This window comes from Haplochromis burtoni, unplaced genomic scaffold (assembly GCF_018398535.1).
Source record: "Haplochromis burtoni strain Fernald_Lab_line unplaced genomic scaffold, NCSU_Asbu1 Contig_143, whole genome shotgun sequence".
Lineage (NCBI taxonomy): Eukaryota > Metazoa > Chordata > Actinopteri > Cichliformes > Cichlidae > Haplochromis > Haplochromis burtoni.
The window spans coordinates 787,656-805,212 of NW_024582504.1; the positions used below are offsets into that span (position 1 = coordinate 787,656).

The 17,557-nt window shown below is 37.1% G+C and overlaps 1 protein-coding gene across 6 annotated transcripts in view; it reads right to left on the reverse strand.

The window, feature by feature from the left end:
• nrxn2b (neurexin 2b) overlaps positions 1-17,557 on the reverse strand; it is a 687,884-nt gene that overhangs the window by 473,704 nt on the left and 196,623 nt on the right. The window lies entirely within an intron of this gene.

Here is a 17,557-nt window from a genome sequence, read left to right on the forward strand (position 1 = left end):
TATATATATGTACTGAGGTTTAGAAAAAGCTGGAGTTATTTATGCCTGATAAGCCTGATAAGCTTGTCCTGAAGCCAAAAAAAGATGTTAGTACAGTGGGGTCAGGTGGGGGTAAGGGGTGCAGGGTAGTATCTGAATAATTAATAAGTGGATGCAGGGCAGGAATTATAGGATAAGTGGAGTAGAGAAGGGATCCACCCAAATCTGCTGAAGCTGCCCACAGCAGAAAAAAGCAAACCCTATCCTCACTCTAGCAGCTAAAAAGAAGAAGAAGAAGAAGAAAAGGTTCACATGTATGTATGTATGTCTGTTAATTTGTCATCCATGTTTCATTTCATTTATATCAAGTGAATATTTTCCTTTCAAGGAGACACAATGTGCTCTCCTTCAGTGTTTTTGGACAAAAGACAATTCAACCATTTTTTGAATAATATGATAATCCCTTCATGCTGCACTTAAGTGCCACTTGAACTGTTCTGTTACATGATTTGTAGAACTCCCAAGAATTCTAAACAACAATATAACACCTGTCTTATCTGTCATTTTGGGCATTCTATTTATTCTCCTAATTAACTGAATCAAATGCTTATTAAATGCTCATTTTTCAATGAGTATCGCATGTTTTTAATGTATTCTCATTAGTCCTTGTGTTCCTCAAGGATAAATCCAAGTTCTTCTTTCTATTAATATATAACCTCAGTTTTAAGAGAAAATGTGCAGTAAGTAAAAATCAAGTCATTTTTTTTCTATAAAAATTCTAATTATGTGAATGCATCTACTCTTAACTACCTTCAAAAAGTCACATAACCTGGCTTCTTTAGAATGATCACATTTTTCATTTTACCACATCTCCTTGGTAGGAATCCTTTACAGTACAGTCAACCCATCTCTCATTTATCATCCTAACTGGCTTACTGTGGAGAAATGATTAATTATAAAGAACAAGTAGGAGTAGGGCAAGGGATGATTTTCTAATTTCAAAAAAAAGTTAAGAAAGGGCCAGAATAAATGTCATGTCAGTAATTTTAATTTTTGCTCTATTTGTTTTAGGGAAGGGCAAAAAAGGTCACCGACTGGTGATTATACTTCTACTGCAAAGCCTTATGCTACTTGTGAACATCATCAGACTTCTCAATACATGCTTTATCAAAAAGGCAGTAAAAACACTGATGACCCAGATTGGAATAAGATGCGTTTTCTTGACACTTGAGAATCAAGATGGATTCTATTTATATATTATGCATATAAGCCCTAAATTCAAGCAACAACATAATGGGTCCAAGCCTGAACACTGATGCTTTCTCTATTAAACACTTGTGTCTGTGCATGTAAATACTGGAATACTACTAAGAATATTAATTAAGCAATGTGGAATCAAAGCCACAATAATATAATAGAAAGAATAACTGATGACTATATACATACAGAATTTGCATGAGCACTTCCTGTTCTTATACTGTTTTACTCTGAATTTCCTCAGGAGGGCATTGTTGTAAAAATCTATACTCACACAGAGACGCTTTGTGTGGTGCAGGTGAAATAAGAATAACTACCTGTGGAAGCTGAAGTAGGCCTGTTGCATGAGTTTGCCATCAGTGAAAGTTGTTTTTGTTTTTGTAAAAGGAATGAGTGTAAAATTAAATTAAAAGTGCATATCAGTTTTGACAGCCCCATCAGAGCTGAAAGGGAAGCTCTCACAGCTCATAGCCTATTCTGTTTGCACATTTAATGTCACAGGCATACCAATATGCACATGTAATTTTTAAATGGTTATTTTTTTTCTCCAAAAGCAAATGCTTTTGATTAATCAGTGGAATGAAAAATGATTGTAAACTGGGAATTGAGAGTGCAAATTATGCACACAGAGAAATAGCTATAATATCTTATTCATGGACATGTTTGAGCAAGTATATAACTTACACAGCACCTCTTTTGTTCTCCGCTGACATAAATGCACAGACAACATGAAGGCCTAGTCCTCTGCCAAACAGCTTCATTTGATGTTCCCTTTTATTTTCTGTCTTTTTTGAAACACAGCCCTCATCCAAATCCCCTCCTGAGTCCCACTGCTCCTTTGTCCTTATATTATCTCCATCCCCTGGTGCTTGTAAAGGGTCATTTTTGTTTTGATCTGATTCTGTAATTTGATATTTCTTGTGCAAACTCAGAAGGTGTTTGCCAAAGTAGCCCAATATCTTTGATGACATTTAGAGCTGCAGTTATTAGTTTCGCTGTTGATTAGAGGCGTCAACAGAAACTCCAGTTCGCACTCACCCTGCTCTTCACCCCGTCTACCTGCTCCGTGGATTGCAGTTTCAAATAAGGGGCTCTAATGTTATTCCACTTGCCTCATTGCCTCTGCTTGTACGCTCCGGCGAGCACAAAACCACCCACTGCCCTGTGAGTTCTGAAAATTAGCAAGGGGCAAATTTGAGGTGGCGCATATTGCCCAGTGTAAAATATTTAATTTAGAAAGACTCTGACCACCTCTCTCCCACTGGGCTTCCATTTCATCTGCAAGGAAAAAAAGTCTTTGGATTCTCTCAGGGGAATATGGTGGAATATATGTAAAAATCAAGTCATTTTTTTATTCATCAGCTAAATCTCGCTTTTTTATTCAACATGCATTATGAGATTATACCAAATACCAGACTGTGTGAAAAGGAGCTAATGACTTAACATCTTGCGTTCACTTTTTTGCAGAGAGTAAAGAGGAAATGCACCAAATCCACTCCAGACCATTGGCACTCTTAACTAGAGAGAATTATTTTGGTTCACCAAGCATCAGTAATATGCTAAAAACCTTTAACTACACAAATCATCTGCCCAATTAAGCCAATTTGGACATAAGACGGGTAGCTTTGATCATTGCTATGTAAAGAGGTTATTCAGAGGACAAGGTCACTGTGAGTAATTTCTCAAATGCTTGAAGAGAAATTTAAAACCGTGTAGCCCTCGATAGGAAAGATAATGACCAGCAAAAGGATTCTCTTTCTGCAGAACCTGATCTGTGCTATTATGTGCACAACAGTAATTAATGGTTATATTTTTATACAAATTAACAAAATGAATTTCATAAGACTGGCAACCTGTCCAGCCCATCTTTTGCCCCATGACAGCTACAATTGGCTCTAGCCCCCACTTGTGCCTTAAAAGGATAAGCAGAAGAGAATGAATGGTTGGATGGACTAGCTACATATCTCTTGTAGCTAACAGCTGGCCAAGTGTCTTGGTAAGTAAACAATGCTAGCTAATGTTAGATTATATTTTACTTGATAATGCACACATATTTGATTTGGATTCAAGAAAATCATCTGGTTAGTACTGCAGTATTGATGTTTATGTAAAATTAATTTTAGTATTAATTATAAGGTATTGTCAGACAGCATATCTACATGTCTTTACTGTGATTATATGCAAGAACAGAGAGTTTGATAGGTGCTAGTGTGGAAAATGGTATAATGACTCATCAAGCAATGTTTCTTGATTCCAGAGTTTAAATATTAGACGAGTGAAGGTACTGGTCAAGCTGAGGGAAAAATAGTATTGAAACTGAAGCAGCTGCTGGCACACAAGGGAATGCTATCAGTAACAGATATTTGAAACACTGTCCTGAACTCCATCATATGTCCAGGAATGTAATCCTTCTGTCTAAAATGAGTATTGCATACGTTGTCTCATGACAGATGCAGCAGCGAAGTCCTTTTGCTCCACCTGCACAAAATGCACCCAAGCATGAAAACAAGCTCAGTTCTGCTTCCTGTCAGGAAAGCAGTGGACTTGAGATCACGTAAGGCTCATGTTTGTGCAAAATGCTCACAAAAAAAAATTCACAATGATGAAACATGCTCCGAGTCACTACCACCTACTACTGCACTGAGTGCTGAGGCAGAGAACACAAAAGACTCCCCCATGTTACCCTCTGTGTGCTTAAAAAAGCATTTTTGTGCTGCTTAAAATCTACACTTTTCCAGCTGAATTGCTTTGAGAAATGCATTATCTTTTCAAACGTGTACTTAAAAAAAATGTAATATGAGAAATATAAGAAAACATCTCTAACTTGCAAGTGAATTCTATTGTAAATCAGTTTAGTACTTTGGTTCAGAAATGGAAAATTCATTAGCCATTAAGAGAACAATCCTAAAGTGAACAGTGCAATTCATCAAGGTGAATTATCTCACCTTTGCTATATTTTACTATTAAACTGTCATGTAGTGCAGGGTTAACAGGAGGTGAGTGGGAGGAAAAGTTTGGAAAAGAGTGTGATTATCCATGACTGAAATGGTCTTAGGGGGAAGGAGAGAGCAGTCAGAGAATTGTACATGTTAGGCCAGGTGGGGCTTCGTTACAAAGCTGAAGACTTGAGTAAAATATTCTGTGATCTCACCTCAAGTGTGGGAGGAACACGTCTGTATCCAGAACTGTGCTCTTTCATCTTTTGTCACTATGTGTTATTACACCTGCGTGATACCACATCAGGAACCATACCTGGGTGCAGCCTTATAAAGAAATGTGTGAAGCTTCAGCTGGAAACTGTGAGAGTTAATTATGCAACTCTTCTCTGATGTGAAATCAATTACCTGCACACAAAAGTCTAAAGATTTTTATTACATGCCAAGCAAATGATTCAGAAAAAGCATCCAGCATTGCTGGGGCCAGGTTCCCGAGCTGAAGCACTTAAAATAAAAAAAAATAAAATAAAACACAAAGAAAGACTAAACATTTTTTTCTATTTTGAATTTGATTTAGAATTTTCACCTACTTTGAAAAAGAAGCTTTCTAATTATTTTCCTCCTGACTTTACATTTCATTTCATCAAATGTGTTTTTTTACTGGAAATTTTGGACTGTACTCTAAAGCAGTCATACGACTCTCCTACAGCAGAGGCTGAACACAGCACACTGTTCATGAATATGAGTCATTACATGCATGTTTTGAATTCTAGTTAAACGAGATAGGCTGAAAGAATGGCCAGAACTCAATATAAAACGTCTTATAAAAAATGAATTTAGACTGTGATAAAATCTGCCCTCTTCATTTAATGAAGATGAGATGAGAAATAATTCATTTATCTTCTTTTGGGAAGTTCTTTGTTACAAAAGCTGAAATAACAACAGTATTAACGAGAAGCATTCAAAGAGTTCAAACATCTGCCAAAGCAGCTTACTCAGTATTTACGTTTAATGGAATAGCATTGTATTTTGCATATATTAATTTTTGCGTGCAGTTTAAATCACGTAAGGGTAGCATGACAGATGTTTACTTTGATTAAACAAACATTATGTCAGAGTATAAAATGAATGATGAATTTGTGAATAACTGGACACGAATAACTTGAGCTCATTAAATATTATTATTAATATTATTATTATTTTTATTACTACAGTATATATTTCTAACTAGGCAGGTCTGTCTCCTGGCAATACTTTCTTTAAAGACAACAAATTTTGGGATCAACTTGAAGGACAGGCAGATGTATAATGTAAAAGTGAGGTCAGAGGTCAAATGTGACATGATATTTAGAGTCACCATAGTGCAGTGTCATTTTTTAAATGCTGCCAATATAAACAAAGACAGTAGAATTTTAAGCAGGGTTTTTAAAGATAACAAATGTATCATGATATTTTAAATCTTTATACTTTCAGTATGTTGACAATACACACCATAGTTGTGAGAATCAGGTTTAAGTTATAAGGCTTTTTGTTAATTTTCAACCAATGGACATTAAGTTGACTTTGAAAACCTTGGAAGATGTCAGGGAAATTTTAATGGATTGTTAATATGACCCCATGCTACACATCTAAAGTTTTAACAGAATTGATTCAAAACCTTCAGTGTCTGATGGTGTCACTAGTGACACTAGCGCCGATGCTCCGATTTTGCTGCAAGAATCTCTGCTTCCTCAGGAAATGAAGCCTGCTCATAACTTTTTTATGTGCAGCAAGTGTTTAGATCTTCCATTTCAACCTGTTGTCAGTGTGGTCCTGATACTTGCACTATATCAAAGTCATGTCCCAAGACAGACAAGAGACATGTAGTTGTCCTTTTCCGTCTGAAGTCTATCAGCAACGCTCTGGTCTTATTCATATTCAGAAGCATATAGTCATGTGCTTCTGACCACTGCACCAAATCATCCATTAGTGCTCTGTATTCCTCCTCCTGCCCATCACTAACACATCAAATCATTGCAGAGTTGTCTGTCTAGCTCTTCAGGTGGCATGACTCAGAATCTGCACAAGGTAAACAGGAATTGAGACAACAAAGTCCATTGTGGAAGTCCTGCACTGCACACCGTTTGAAACATTACAGCAATGTTTTTATTTGAGGTTTGTGACACAGCTTTGCTCTTTTTCTTTGCTAATAATTCATCTTTAATATCACAGTAATATTTAATAAAAGAGTATTTGATTAACTTCTTTTTGTTGTTGTTGTTGGGTATATATATCTTGGAACATATTTGAACAAACCTGTATAGAAACAGAGGTGGGACAAAGTACCAATAAGTAAAACTTTCAGGTATCCGTACTTACAGAAGGATTTATTTTTATGACTACTTTTTCCATAAATACACTCAGAAAATGATTTACAAATAAAATGGTGTCTGTTCAACTTAAATTTAGTTGATTGACTCTGAACATATACCAATCATACAGCAATCATCTTGAGTTGTGTGTACTTTCAGCATCTAACTATAGAAGAGGAGCGAGCATAAAGAAAATGCAATGTTCTAACAGCTCGACAAATATCACCAAACAAGCTGTTTCTGGGCACTTTGTCACACAGTGTGTCAGGTAGCTAAAGGTACAGCTGCTGGATTCCCCGGAGAGAGAAGAAAATGAGATATGAAGAAAGTACAGGAAATACAGGACCGGAGATTAGCAGAGATTATTTTTTTAAGATAACAGTGACATTTGTTCAACTGGAAATTTAAAGCTAACATGTAAAGTCCTTGTTTATTTTTAGAGATTTTTGAAAGGATATTGAATGTATACTTGATGTATTGCTGAAATACTCATTTTCCTGTTGACATATGGAGGCAGTTGACAATATGTACTTTTTTTTTTAGCACATGTATTTATACTTCTACCCAAGTAATGAATGTGTGTATTTTTGCCACCAATATTCAAATGTTTTGGGGGTTTTTTTTATAATTGATTTATTTTAGATCGGTTAAGCATAACAGTTACACATGAACACACAAAGGCAAACGCAAAACACATCTGGCATATTTCATTTAAGACAGCTTGATGGAGATGCTTGTGGGCACTGGTTTGACTCAGCTGGCCTTGCCTCTGTTTTCCACACTTTTAAATCCCCATGTATCTTAATAATGTTCTCTCTTCTCCAAATCCCCTTATTCAATTATGTCAGCTTCTAATACATGTGTCAACATGTTTCTTTAGTCAGTCCTCCTCTCCCACCAAAGAGATTAGCTTTCACTTTTTTTCTTTTATTTACTAAATGCTGAAATATCATTTTCCCCAGGACAGAGTGAGAACCGGGAAAGAGGAAATGATTGTTTTTGTTCATTACATTTCATTTTGGTCAGCCAGATGGAGCTATTTTTTTTTCCTTTCTTTGCTGAGCAGACTATTAAATATATGCTGCAGTTTACATTTAAATGCTTCAAGAACATTAGAGAAACTCTGGAACAAGACTGTGGTTTTAACTCTTTGCTCTCTGAACTCCTCAGCTTCACTTCTTTTCATCACAGAGTGAGTATTCATGAGCGTTTTACAGCAGAACAATGGCAAGAGTCTAGAAATAAGATACGAAGCAAGACTGTTTCATCTCAATAAGCGTGTATGCGTGTGTCACAGGAGGAAATGATTAATTCTATGACTGTAGGATCCCTTTGATATTTTGTGTGGTAATTCCTGGTCCCTTGAGGGTTCCATAGTTGTATCTTTATTGTTGAACTGAGAGTATTGAGGCCATGTGTAGGCAGGGACTAGATGAGATGCTACAGTACATGCATGCTCTGCAGATTTTCCCTATGAAAGCGCAGCACCTGTAGTAACGAAGAGCAGCGAAGAGCAACGGCTCACTGGTCATTATCATTCTGCCTCTGTTACACTCATCACCTGATTGTCTCATTGCCCCCCTCCTTCCCCATAAAACCCCACCCCCGCCTCCATCATAGCCTCATCATTATCAACTCCCTCACTGACTGAGTGCAGATGAGTATAGCGAAAACAGATGGAAAGACAAAAAGGTGAGAGAAGCTGAGGATTTCCACATTTGACGTTCTTGGTAATATAACAGGGTAGGTGTCAGGGCTTATTTTAAATAGTTAACACAACAAAAATATAACAGACTTATTTTTAAAAATTATTTCAGTTTTATTCATCGCATATTGACAAGTCTGATGTTTTCACAGCATAGGTAACTGATAAAAATGCAGAGAAGAAGACTGCTGCTAGAGTTAAAACTGATTTAACACATTGTTTGACAAAATTAGGTTAGCTAGACTGCTAAAACTAGTGCTAGCAGTTTTGAGACAGTCTTTAGCTGTCTCTGTATTTGGTAATTAGTTTTAATAGCAAGTTTGTTTCCCACCTTTGTGGTCACCTGCAGTGCTTTGCTGATGATTTTAAACCTAAACCTTTTCAAAATCGATCAGAGCGATGATACCGCTCACTTTGCCAGTTTCCCCGCCGTGTGCCAGCAACTGATTCTCCTATTAATCACTCTTAATCCACATAATTTTACTTGTTTGCTTTTGTTTGTTTGTTTTATTTTGCCCCTATATTATTTAATTACATAATCATTTTTCTATTGCCTTTTAGGGTATTTTACAGGGTACTCAGTACTTTGCTACTCAGTTAGCCGCTGCGCCCTTCCTCCTACCCTATTTACTCCTCCTTTCGCTTACCCCTGGTGACCTTAATTACAACATGTAAAAACCTGACCTGCATCCAATTTCCAGCCCCTGACCACAGTGACCCAAGATTAATACCCAATGGTCCAAATTCAATTAAATTCCCTTCTAAATAAGAACAACAAATTTAGTCCCAGGCAGCAGAGGATGGTGGGACAACAGGTTCACACCACTGGAGGAAATAACAAGCACACCAAAGATTCATGAAAGTAAAGGAAAAAAGGGGGGAAAGTGAGGCTAATACCAACATATAAATAATTACCAAGTTCACACAACTACACTCAACATTAATGGCATCCATTTATTACAGGTCAGCTGATGGACATATTTGGTGTTTTTGCCACTATGAAACAGTCACTGTTGAAAATGAGAACGTCAAATACCTTCTTTTATATTTTACAACCCATAAATGCATCTTATTTTTAAGTAGTTATTGGGTGATGGGGTAGGATCCAATCCCTGCTGTCACAGAGGAAAGAGCAAGATACACCCCAGACAGGTTGGCAGTCTATCACAGAGCTAACACACATCTACAACTCATCTTCACAGTCCAAATGTGTTGTTGAGGGATAGTTTCATGCTGCCTTGTTAGTTATGCTCAGAAGTAAGAATCAGACAGATGAGTGGTTACCACTGCACAACCTGTCAGGCCAGAATCGGTTTCTGTAATTTGAATGGGCAGCGGCAGAGGTGCAGCTGTGCTACCACGAGAAGCTCGCTTTGATTTGAAAAGAAAAAAAAATCTAATTTAATTTATTCATTGTTTTTCAGATCCACACACCAATTTCAAACTGGATGAAATGTAAAGCTTCTCTGTCCATCTTTTTTTATTAACATAATATCCAACATAAGCAGCAGGGTGAGGGACAGGGTACACCTCGAATAGGCTGATAGTCTGTCATTGGAAAACATTGACTTTCTCATCCAATGAGAATTCCTTTGGACTCTAGAAAGAAGCCAACGCACGTACATTGGTAATATGACTATATATTTTGTCTCCTTCATTTCCTGATACGAGAGATCATACTGAGGTTCTTGATATAATAGCAAATCTTATGTACTACTTAAGTGACCTTTTGATGAACAGCCACCTTTGGTGTCCTCAAACCACAGCTCATTTCTCAGATGTCTGTAGTGCCTTAGTATCAAAGTTTGTATGTACACATCCCAACTGTTGGACTCAATTGAATTAAAATTAAAACCCTCCATACAAAAGTTTCATGTAATATCTATGAGCATTCAATACAGGAATGAAATGGAAATGTAGAGGCGAGATGATCATTTTTAAAAATTTCCTTGACAATGTAGTCGTGTCTCTCTATGTTTGTCTTTCTGCTGTTTTTTCGCTCATCTCTTTGTTTTGCTGTTTACTATAATTACATATAACAAGCTTTTTTAAATTATTGTAATAAGAAGTTTTTAATTTACACACTTATCTGTACACATCATTTAACAATGTATGCCAATTAACTGTTTAAACAAAAGTTCACGTAACTGTAAAGAATACAAAATAGTATTTGGAACAGTATTTGATAATAACCGCCAGCTTTTTCAGCTTTGACCTGTTATCTCAAAGCAGTATAAACAGTGCATACTGTATCTGTCCCTGTGATTTAATTAAGTCAGCAGGCATACTGAAATAAGGAATTTGCATTACTGCATCCACCCTTTGCACTGTACCAATTAGAAACCTTTCATGGATTGTGATCTTGTAATATTTCCACAGAAGTTCCTCCCTGAAAAGACTTTTGGAGGGGGATTTTAATTGAACTAGCAGCAGGCTGTAGCCCTGAGACTTTTATCATTGTCAGTAATACGACACTGTGCAGGTTGATTTTGTTTAATGATAAAATAATCACTTTGGGAATTAGAATAAAAAAATGTGGCTTCTATTCTTTCATATCTATATATAAGAATTAACAACATGGCTGAGGTGTTTGTGCAGCATTCAGAGAACTCTTTTGGTGTGATGCAGAGACAAAAATAAACAAGAACCAACAAATCAATTTCCCTTTACCTCATTTTGTGCATTTCCACTAAAAACAAAGTTGTCTGCTTTAAAAAAGTTTATTAAAAAAACAACAACCTGTGGTCAGAGAGAACAGCTGCCCCGCCATAAATTGCTGATGGGACTTTTCCACTGCAACATGTAGTGTGCACTTGTTATATAAAAACTAAGCAGGCTTTCATTGTGCAGGATGCTGCGTTACAGTGTATAGTGCTTATATAATAAACGCTGAATTGATATTGCATAATATAAGCATTCTATTTATCTCTCTTTGGAATCCACTACATGTGATCTGCAATTATTAGGTTTTCCTTGGGCATGATTTTTTCCCTCTAATTATGTAATTATACATATATGTATAATATACTGGGGGGAGCGAGCTTTCGCTGTTGTGGCACCAAAATTATGGAATAAGTTGCCCCCATATTAGGCTGGCCACAACACTTGAAATTTTCAAATCACTTTTAAAAACAGACCTTTTTTCCAAGACATTTTAGGAATAGTACCAGAGTCAGCTTGTAGTTTTAGTCAGTTTTTAGTCGCTCTTAATCTTCTTTACTTTGTTAATTTTATTTATTTTTATTTATTTATTATTATTGTATACTATTATTGTCTATTTTATTCATGTTTTAATATTTACTGATTCATTTTTATCTTTTTTTCATTTATTTATTTATTTTATTGTTATTTAATTTTCTTTGTCTGTTTAACGCATAGTTTTTAACTTTTATCGCTGTTTTTTTTTTTTTACTGGAAAGCAGTTTAGCCAACCATGTTGTTTTTAAAGTGCTCTATAAATAAAGTTGGATTGGATTGGATATATGTACAACATGTATACACATTTTTTTTTTATCAAGTCTAAAGATAAAGTGGTTTTCAACCTTGTTTTCTGTGATGCGTCATGAAATACAACAAATACAGGACCTAGGATGGGCTTTAGTTTGTCCTATAAGTGAAGCTAAGCCTTGACATTAAATTAGCCAACCAGATCTGAAATGACAGATCTCTTCAATTATTCTTTTAGATGAAATAAAAAAGATGGTTGGAATGATATTATGAATAAGATAAGGGAGTAAGTTGCATACTCTAGCCTACTAAAAAAAATATTGGTTAAAAGACAGAAAAGTTACCATCAAATTCAGGCGTATTTATTTTTACATAAAGCTGTTTATTATTGTGCCTATTATTGTGTTGTATTTTGTCATCTACAAAGATATGGCACATGTTGTGTCATACTGTGCACTGCCATACGGCACTGATCTGTGTTTTCATTACAAAGTCACAGGAGGGAATTCTTGAGCCAACCCACACTGTTAACGTCCTGCTTGTGAATACTGCCTACAGACAGATATATTTAAGTCAAGGTCAACTGTTCAACTTGGAAGAGACAGAGAGAAAAAAGAGAACAGAGAAAGTTTTATTTAAATTACTATATTTTACTTTCAGGGGTTTTTGCTGCACAAAAGTCATTCATTATTGTTTAACACCTACACTTGCATTGTTAAAATACATTTAACAGATGGAATTCTCTCTGTTGCATTGCTTTGTCAAGCTCTAATGTCAAGTTTATTTCATGTTCTTATTTTATATGTTCTGATATAATTTTGTAAGGTCCTTTTTTAAACTACATTTTAGTTTTTCATTATCTGTAAAGTAACCTAAAGCCATTTCATATGTGCCATTTTTATAGGCTTACAATATGTATTAATAAATTCCCCTCTCGCCCATGCAGGTAGTCTGTCCTTCAAGCTTGGGTCCTCTAACAGAGGCCTGGCAGCTTGAGGGTCCTCCACAGTATCTTAGCTGTTCCCAGGACTGCACTCTTGGATCTCGGATGTTGTTCCTGGTGTCTCCCCCCTGACTTGTTCAGGCTCCCCCTTGCTGTAGCATTTGTGTTGTACATTGATAATCTTTAGCTGTGAGATTCTTCTGAATGTTGCAACACTGAGCTACTAGTTGTTTCACTGTCAATCTGGATGCTGGGTATCGAAAATTCCATAGGTCCCTGATCCGCAAGTAACCCTGTTGGAAGGGGTTACTTGCGTAGTAGCATTCCAGCAGCGCCCGATTTTCATCTCTTGCCCACCGATGCAGTCTTGTTCTAGTAGCCCACTTTTCGTCAGGGTGTCCTGGTTCCTCTACTCCAGATGCAGACCTTTTTAATTTTATGAAGCTCTCGTGCATGTCTGCGGTAGGGTTGGTTTTAGCAATTTTTTTTCCTGAAAAGATATTGTTTATCGATATTGATATTATTTACCGGATTTTGCATGGAAAATTATGAATTTTGCTGTTGGCCAAGTAACAATGTATCATGCATTTCATAGTCAAAAAAGAATTACTTATAATAAAAGAATTTTTCATGTACACCATTTTATGAAAGGCAGCATTTCCACTGCATGGTACAATGGGAGTTGTCTGGGCATATGATGTGACCTGTCAGTTTCTCTAAGTGAAGCTGCCAATAATGAGGCATGATTAGCCTGGGAAACTCAATGCAGGCCTCAAATCAATCTCTGAAGGGGGGAGACAGCGACTGGGACTGTCACACACCTCACACTCTGCCATTCGCTTTACCCAAGGGACACGGTGAAGGTCATGCAAGGTAGCCTCAGTCCAGCCCTGTCAATTAGCATTAGCATCATGAAAGTGATTATGACTTATGACCGAGAGAACACAAATTAACCAGTTCAATATTATGAATTCTAATATTTTAATGAATAGTTTTAATTAGATTCTATTTAGAATCCATTTGTGACGGCTATCACAGCTTTTTATTTGAAGATACAAAAAAGAAAACGTTTATGACGCAAGCAACTACTCATCCCAGGCTTTACGGTGGGGACTGTATGAAGCAGATTCCAGCTGCTGTAGAGCTCCATCCATTTTCGCCTGCTGCTGTGTCAGGAGAAATTTCTGCCTGTGTGAGGACTTCTGTCATCCTGGCCTAATGTCTCTGCAGTAACCCTGCAGGCTTCAAGCCAGCTAGCCCCCCATTCCCAGGCTTTGGAAAAGGGTGAAAGAGGTCACTGCTAAATTTTAAATGATCCCTTGGGATGTACAATGAGGATAAAAACTCTAAGTGGATGAAGTCATGCTTTGTAAATGTTGTAGCATCTTAATCCAAGATCAAAGAATGCTACTTTAAATCTTCTTCTAATGTCAATTTTGCTTCTATTGAATTAACAAGGCAACTGTTGTTGTGATTTGGCTCTAAACAAAAGAAATTGAACCTAAATGGAAATATTCATCTTTATACTGGAATTATTGTTTAAAATGATAGCTTGAAAATGTCACATCACTGTTTGTTTTTTCAAACTACTTCATATAAACTCAGGTTCAGGGTTGGTGTGGTTCTCAGCTGTTAGCGCCTGTGATTCACACCAAAAAGTTCTAGGTTCAGAGCATGTTTGCATGTTCTCCTTATGTCTGCATCAGTTTCCTCCCAAAGTTAGATTTATTGATGATTCTGAGCTGTTCTCTTTATTCGCGCTGTGATAGTCTCACTGTCTGCCTAAGATGTACGCTTAAAAGTCTTATCCCAAATCAGTTGGGACAGACTGCCCTGCAGCTTTAAGTTGGTGGAGCTTTTAAGGAGATGGATGGACAGAGACACTTTCCACTTCCAGCAGCTTAATATGAAAACAGTCGTCTTTATACCCGTATCATTCTGTGCAATGAATTTTAGCGATGAAATGTAGAACTGAACAAAACCATCTTCTGGCAGAAAGAATTTAAACTAAAATATTGTTTCTTCTTGCTTCTTCAGATGAAAAAGCAAAGACAACAACAAACCAGAAAAAACAGAAAACCACTTAACTGTCTAAAATAAAATTCTTACTTCCTATTCCTATGGCCGGCCTTATTTAAAGATTTAGAAATGCTGAGGTTAAACAACTGAACTTGTTAGTTTTGTATGGTCCATGAACTTGTTACAAAGTTTTCATTTCTTTTTGTTCGATCTAAATGTGGCAATTTTAAGATGTAAGCAGTAAAACTTGAAAATCAGGTTAAATGTTGCAGTGAGCGATTCACAGTACAATGTACAATCTCCAGTATTGTTCTGCTTGATGACCTCTGAATCTCTTCCCTTTATCTCGTGGGCTCATTCAGCCTCCTTTTCTTCGTGTTGCATCTTTTACCTCACCTGTGTTCTCTTTCATTTCTCTCTCCCTCGCCTCTTCCACTCTTTGTTGTCTCTCTCACTGTACTCATTGCCTGTTTCACTAGTCACAGTTTTTTTTGTGCCAAGGCATATCAAAAATGATTCAGTAAAATCTGTGTGTGAATTCTCTGTTTTATACAGTAATATACTTGGATAACTATGATACATTATGATACTATAATTATGCCGTCTGTGTTATTGTCAAACTCAGTCTATACATTTATACGTTTAAAAGGAATCATCAGTGATATGACCAACACTACTGAAATGTGTTATCACATCAGAGTTTTTTTTCTCTTCCTATTCTTCTGTTCTTATCGTCATCACCGCCTCTCTTCACATCTGACATTGAATGACTGGAAGTAATGTTAGTTGTCTAGCTAGCTGGTTCACTCAGCAACAGGTGTATAGATACTGTTTAATGTAGCTCAACATTGTCGCCATTAGTCCAATCAGGTAAGTAAAGTAAGTAAACTAAGAGCATCAAAGTATTAGAGGGACATATAATATTATATAGAATATTACATTTTTGCAGTGTTAAAATTATTAAGTACATTTTATTGCTAGTGATATTGTATTGACTGATACTGACTGATTTCTAATATGAGAGGAGCATTTTTTAAATTGCTGCCTACTTTCATATTTTTTTTAGCTGTATATGATCTCTAAAGGAGAGCAACAGCTCCTTTAAGTTTTGAGGTTGGGCCTCCATGGATCGCATTTGTTTGTCCAGAACATCCATAGATGCTTGATTGGATTTGAAGGCGAAGTTTACACCTATTCAACTCAACTCAAACTCATTGTCATTGTCCTCAAACCACTCCTGAACCATTTTTATTGTGTGGCTGGGCTTTTATAGTGCCATCAGGAAATACAGTTTCCATGACAGGATGTACATAGTCTGCAACAATGCTTAGGTAGCTGTCAAAGTAACATCCAGGTGGATAGAAGGGCCCAAGTTATTCCAGCAAATCACAGACCAAAGCATCTGGCTGGCTAACGTTCTTCCTATTGTGTATCTTGGTGGTCCCCAGGTAACCACTGCACAGGTCCCAGCAATCCACATAATGTAAAACATGATTCATCAGACCAGACCATCTTCTTTCATTGTGGGTCATAAAATGATGCCTGATTGGTGTAGAGGTTAACAATCACTGTATGTGTGATGATGTTCATGCAAAGTTTTGTTGAGACTGGCCAACCTATTGCAGAGGAGATAAGGTACATGAAGCGATATGAACATAAAACATTAACAGGTTGTTTTGCAAACTGCAGGTGTCTTTGTTTAACATCTGGCAGAATGTCAAGCTACTGATAATTTAGTAAGTAATTCACTGCAGATGCTACTAATAATGCATTAGCAGCATCTGCACACATTGTGACAGTGTATTTTCATTTGTGCATAATTTGGCGTGTATTGCTTGCATACATACACTTTTACTGTTCTGTTTCGAGTTAAGGACTTATTTCTGTTTCTCAAATGACAGAGACTACAGAGACTTTAAATCTAGTTTGATTATAAAGGGCAGTGGGCAATGTTTTTTTTTTTGTTTGTTTGTTTGTTTGACAAATCAGACTGGGGACAGGAACCATATGGTGTTAATACTTGTGCTTTTACAGGTGGAATATATATATATATGTATATATGTATATATATATATATATATTCAGTGAGCATTCAGTGAGCCCATTTCCTTTTAGCCTCCTGGGACCCTGTTTCCTCATATGGGCATATCATATATATATACCTGGAGAACCCATGGGGTCATACAGGTAGCATTGGTTTTCTAGGGAAACCATGGGGTCAAATTTGACCCCATGTGTTCTCCAGGGTTAAAAAAAAAGAGAGGACAGACGCAACAACATTGTCATCCCCTATGTAGCCGGTGTATCAGAAAACTCAGGAGAGTTTTCTCCAAGCATGACATCCCGGTGCATTTCAGACCCAGCAACACGCTCAGACAAAAACTGGTTCACCCGAAAGACAAAACGCCAAAACACAGACTTAACAATGTGGTGTATGCTGTACAGTGCAGCGAGGAATGCCCAGACCTCTACATTGGAGAGACCAAACAGCCACTTCACAAGCGCATGGCACAACACAGAAGAGCCACCTCCACAGGACAAGACTCAGCAGTCCATCTGCATCTTAAGGATAAAGGACACTCTTTCGAGGATGCCAATGTTCACATTTTGGACAGAGAGGACAGATGGTTTGAAAGAGGAGTGAAAGAAGCCATCTATGTCCACTGTGAGCGACCATCTTTGAACAGAGGCGGGGGTTTACGACACCAACTCTCTGCCATCTATAATCCAGTTTTGAGATCCCTTCCCAGACGCCTTAACGCCCACTCACATCCTGGGCCATCTGACCTCAGGAAATCGCATGATAAGGTGGGGCCAGGTTTCACAATGACTCACCCGAAACCTGGCTGTTGGACCCACACCCAGTTTCACACCTTGGCTCAGGCGATTAGAGGATCATCAGGGGGTCCTTTTGTCCCTC